The 5904-nt window shown below is 36.8% G+C and overlaps 1 long non-coding RNA gene across 1 annotated transcript; it reads left to right on the top strand.

Moving 5' to 3' along the window:
- Window positions 1-2699: 2699 nt before the first annotated feature.
- LOC110713610 lies at window positions 2700-5308 on the top strand. Its single transcript, XR_002510010.1, has 4 exons — window positions 2700-3089; window positions 3183-3245; window positions 4158-4307; window positions 4997-5308. It is a non-coding gene; the product is annotated as an uncharacterized LOC110713610 (long non-coding RNA).
- The last annotated feature ends 596 nt before the right edge of the window (window positions 5309-5904 follow it).

Below are 5904 nucleotides of genomic sequence, written 5' to 3'. Positions count from 1 at the left end.
AAATCTTTTCCTAAAATCTATCTTTTATAACTCTCCATATTTATTTTATTTACCAAGCCAACTTGTCACGCTTCTAATAAATTTCGTGCAATAACCTACTTATCATATTAACAATAATCTAGAAGATAAAAACCTTAACTAAATATAATTGTTGCGCCGCGCTTTTGTTAAGGTAGGTTATTGGGCTCCAAGCTTATTAAGTTCCACCAAAGAACTTAAGCTTGCTGTCTTTAAGTTCCTGTTAGGGAACGTTCCTGTTAGGGAACGTTCCTGTTAGAGAACTCTTCTTTTGATTTGTTTAACTCCTTCAATAAAGATCTTTTCATGTCTTCTTAGTTCCAGCTACTTCTTCCATCACCACGATCAACTTCACCTAAACTAATCAAACACTTGAAAACCTTTATTAGTTGAGTTTTCTTTAGTTTAAGTTCAATATCATCAAAACCTTTATGCTTCAACATTGGGTGCACCAGGATGGCCCCAAAGTTCAGCCATTTTCTTTTTGAGTCCAAGGGTCATTCCAGGGAAATGCCCTTGCTTCTTCATAATGGCATTAACATTGGTGTCCAAATAAGGATCAAATTTGAGGTGACACTTCTCCTATTCTTCAATCATGAGAACATCATCTAGTGAAAACCCCTAGAGGTCCTCATCTTCGTCATCATATTCGACATGGACAATGGGAGAATCAATAACTTGAATGCGCATGGGAGAGGCATCAATAGTAATTGGAATCCCTCAAACTATACCTTTCACCTTTTGGTGCAACGACGATAAAATCGCCTTTAGATCATGAAACCTAGGACAACCTAACAACATATTGAAAGAAGACTTAATGTCCACCACCTGAAATTTGGTGCGACGTTCAATGGCTCCAGTAGTGATATTTATCATGATAGTACCCACGTCTTGACGAAGAGTATTATTGTAAGCACGAATCCCTTGAGTAGAGGGAATCAATTCTTCATTTTTTATGCCCAACTTCTTTGCAGTGCGCAACGGGCATACATTGATTACTGAGCCATTATCAACTAGGTTTATAGGAACATTCATCCGCCTAACACCACAGTGAGGTGTAAGGCCTTGTTATGTTGGTCCCCTTCCAGGGGCAGATCCTTATTAGAAAAAGAAATCAGATTACTGGTACTTTGGAATTCAGTAGTGAGAAAGCTGACAATTCTTTAAGGAGTCATATCACTATTAACTCCTGTTTTCACCAGAGCATTTATCACAACCTTTCGATGCTCGTGGGAAGTGGCCAAAAGCTTCCATATATTCATTTCCACCTTAGTCTTTTGTAATTGTTTGATCACATCGTTGTTCACAGGGTTGACGATGGGATCAACTATTGGTTGTGATTGCAGTGGAGGTGGACTAGGTTGTTGCAACCGTCCATTTCTAATGAGAACCTTGATCTCAAGGTCTCCCTAAACATCTTCACTAGTGCCAAGAGATGAACATGATATATCTTTGAGATAGACGTCTTCATCGTCATTGTCCCAAATTCCATTTACTTCTTCACAGCTTGAAACAAAGACAACTTCTAGTAGAGGTTCATTCACAGGTTGAATGAGTAGTGATAGATTAAAGGAGACTTCATCTCCCATGATAGCCAAAGCATCAGAAAGGGGACCTGTTTGAATATTGGGCTTCTTGCCCCCTGAAGGGACAGGAAGTTGATTAGCATCAATCAAGTCTTGTATCGCATCATTCAACCTCCAACACTTCTCAGTAGTATGACCCTTGCCTTGATCAAACTTGCAATGAGAATTAGGGTCATAGCTAGAAGTTCTGTTATCTGGTCGGGAAAGGGTCCAATTGGCATAATCAATCCTTGATTATGCAAGCGATCAAAAGCAGCATCATAGCCCATTCCCAAAGGCGTGTAAACCCTCCTTTGCCTTTGGAATCCCTGAGTGGGAGCATTAAGAGCTCACACATCATTGACATTGATGTTATTGGTAGCATTATTGGGCTTAGAAGACGAAGAAGAAGGAGTGTCATTCTTCTTGTTTTTCCAAGTATCGTTGTTGTTGTTGTTGTTGCTACCAGCAGTCTTCATCAACTCATCTTCGATACTGATCCCAATAACGTACACAACTTCAAAGGTGTTAGAAGGAGAAACTAAAAGTGTTGCTTGTACTTATGAGTCAAATTTGCAATAAAGAGGCGAACCATCTCCTTCTCCTTGGGAGGATCCACCAAGAGCGCAACTGTTTCTCTCCACCTACTTAGATAAGTGGTGAATCCTTCATTCTCCTTCTATTTGAGAATGGAGAGTTAATGTTCTGAAGTCTTGCTTGGATGTTACATTTGTAACGGTTCATGAATCTTTCAGTAACATCCTCCCAAGTCACAACATGCTTGGATTCCAAAGAGTAGAACCATTGTTGACAGGCATGCTCCAAGGAAAGAGGGAACACACACTAGTGGAAAAAATGTCATTTGTAACACCCTATTTGTAACGGGCAATAAGTTTCTAGTTACAATAAACCTATTTGTAACGAGCAAAATAACAATCGGTTACATTAAAACAGCAAAGTGGTACGGAAAAGATTATTCGTAACGGATAAAATGTTGTCCGTTACAAATAATTTCATTTTTGTAACGGGCAACATTTTGCCCGATACAAATAATTCGGTGTTTGTAACCTGCACCGTTTGCCCGATACAATTAGGTTATTAAAACCTTAAAACTCGCATCCTTCTTTTGCACTTACTCACAGCCGTCTCTAGTACATTCTCTCTCCTCTCTCACTCACCCATTCATTCTCTTTCTCTCTCCTATGAGATCGCCCTTCAATGGCGATTTTTCTCACCTGATTCTCTCTTCCACCGCTCCTTACCTCCTTTTTCGCTTTCCTCCCTCGGTTATTGAAAATTTTCCGTTCATTTTTTCTCGATATCCTCCCTCCTTTGTTTAACCACCGTTCATTTTAATCCCCCAGAACCCTAAAACTCCTGCTTGAAGAATATGATACGGCGGAGGTTTTGATGTCCTCTACGGCGAACTCAGCTGCTGGTGTTGAATTGAGGGATCTCTACGCACTGAACATTATGGCTACTCGGATAGTGTCCAAAATGTTCTTGGTAATTTTCCCTTTTTTGGGTTTTTATTTGATTTGATTCATTTTTATTTTGTGTTTTTGCGACTTTGATTTTTTATTGTTTGGTGTTGATTAGGTGAGAAGGGAAGAAAGATTAGGGAGCTGAGCTCGATTGTGCATAAGAGTTTATATTCGCTAGGTAATTGTTGTATTTTCGTTCTTTTCGCTCGATCTGGAACAATTTAATTCCAATTGGCTGAAATTATTAGGTTTTATATTTGAGAATGTAGCTGAATTTTTGGATGATTGTTGGTGTTTTATCGTCTTGCTTTAATTTTTTTTTTTTTTTTCAGATCTATAGTCTTTAACAATCTTATATGATTCACATACTACTACGTTCTATTGAGTCACATCTAGTGTTGCTTTTAGATCGTTTGAATGAGGTTTTTTTGTTGTTGAGTCACATCTAGTACTATTCTCAGTTGAATTTGACCATGGCAGGAAATTGATGAAGTTGGTTTCGTTTTTTGAATTAAAGGAGATAAATAGTGTCTTTGAGGAATATTTTGTTCTAATTTTTATTTTTATTGATCACAAAAGGAAAAATTAATAAATAAATAACGATTAATTGTATAAATCTGAATTCGTATTGTTTTCATTGAAGTGAATCAATGTTACATAAATTACATTTTGACCTTATTTTTGTCTGATACGGTGCTACATGTTTAATGTGTATGTGTGGAAGCATCAAGCTTATTGATTAAGCTTTATTATGAGATTTGCTATTGCTGCTGCCGCCGGTTCCTGGCTGTTAAACGCTACAGTGAAATACTTACATTATCAGTCACCATTCAATCATGAATTATCAATGGTTATTGATTAAGCTTGTTGAACTTACAAAGTTGTTGAAATTTCCTTTTCAGTAAAATACTGTGAGATTTGACATAACATAACATTATCAGTCTACCATTCAATAATGAATTATCAATGGTGATTAGTCAACTTATTAAATAAAGGAGGGAGATCAAATTAGTTGACTATTTGAAGAACTTTTAAAAGGTACAATAAGGGAGAATTAGGGTTTGATGTTTATTGTGGTTGCCTTTTGTAGGTTACAGTTGGGCAAGTGCCTCAAAACAATTATCCATGCTGATTACCCTGAGCAGTGGCCTGACCTTCTTCACTGGGTGAAGCATAATTTTCAAGATCAACAGGTCTATGTTGCTTTGTTTGTTTTGCGGATTCTCGCTGGAAAATATGAGTAAGTACATTGCTTATTCCCAACATGTACTTGTTATCGTGGCTGATTATTTATGGTATATTGCGGTATCATCACAAAAAAAAAAAAAAAAAAAAGCAAATCATGTTGTTTTATTCTTTTGGGTTTTCTTTGATTCTTGTTGCTCCCCATCAAGTAGGTGGAGTTGCTTACCTAATTCTCTATTGGCTAGTACAGTCAAAACTCTAATTTAGATAATATGCTAGCTTGACAGTGTCTTCATGTTTCAACAAGCACCATCTTTGATTTTACAAAAAGTTTACATGTTTCTTTCTCAGCAAAGATTAGGCCAGAGCTTTGTACTAGATCTAATATCCTTGTCCAAACCTTTGATTTGAACTTGGCAGAGTGCAATTTTTAGGTACTCCTCACTTGCATATACCTGATCATACTAACTGAACTACTGCTGTTTATATCAAACTCAATACTTCCTTTAGTTCCTTATAATCGCAACTTTTTGATACTTGCTCTATTATTCAATAATTGAAACATTTTGATACTTGCATATAGGGCCTTTTTTTAAAGTGAAATGATGCTATTATGAATGGTTAAAGTCCATGATTATTTTAGACCGAAATTGTTTGTGTAACAATTCCCCTTTTTTGTGTTATTGATTTGATTTAATCTGTTTTTGTGATTTTGATTGATTTTTTTTGTATCGATTGGATCAGGTGAGAAGGGAACTCATTGTTGCTGCTGGTATTGCAATTGATCATTGTTGCTGAACTACAGCTGCTGATGGTGCTTATGGTTGCTGAGGATCTGCTATCATTGTTCTCTTGGATGCTGTGGTTACTAGTGCTGTTTGTGTTCCATTAGTCATTAATTATTTAATTAAATTAACATTTTACAATCTTTTTACAAGTTTAAAAGCAGTTTTTAAGATGTAAAATAAATTTGGTGTATACTGTATATGTCGTGTTTGACACTATGTATGTGCCATAAAAACCAATATTTTAATTTGGAGTATGTTTATTGTTTAATATATTTGATCTGAGTGTGAATGGATAAAAAATAGGAGTATTTGTTACTGTTACCCTATATGGTGCCTGCTACAAGCAACCCATATTTTTTTTTGCCTTACTTAGACATTATTTGTAACGGGCATCATAAAGGCCCGTTACTAATACCCTGTTATTTGTAACGGGCATTTACTAGTCTGTTACAAATAAGTAGTTATTCGTAACGGGCATTTCATTTGTCCGTTACAAATAATTAGTTATTCGTAACGGGCATTTCACCTGTCCGTTACAAATAAGTAGTTATTCGTAACGGGCACTTCACCTGTCCGTTACAAATAAGCTTTTTTCTTATCCGTAACAGCCGCATATGTAACAGCCGCATACGTAACAGCCATTGCCCGTTACGGATAGGGGTTTTTTGCTCGTTACGGATAACCTTTTTTTTTTTCCACTAGTGACAATAGGGAAGAGTGTCACATCTAACCCCGGCCCTTGAGAGCCATGGTAGTAGAAAAAGCCTTCAAGTGGAACATCAGATTATAAGTAGGCTTGAACTTGGGAATGTCAGCAGTGGAAAACTTCTCGGGAAGTTTTTCCGTTATAGACGAAGAGGTGAC

This window comes from Chenopodium quinoa, unplaced genomic scaffold, assembly GCF_001683475.1.
Source record: "Chenopodium quinoa cultivar QQ74 unplaced genomic scaffold, ASM168347v1, whole genome shotgun sequence".
Classification (NCBI taxonomy): Eukaryota; Viridiplantae; Streptophyta; class Magnoliopsida; order Caryophyllales; family Amaranthaceae; genus Chenopodium; species Chenopodium quinoa.
This window is presented reverse-complemented; position numbering and strand designations above follow the sequence as displayed.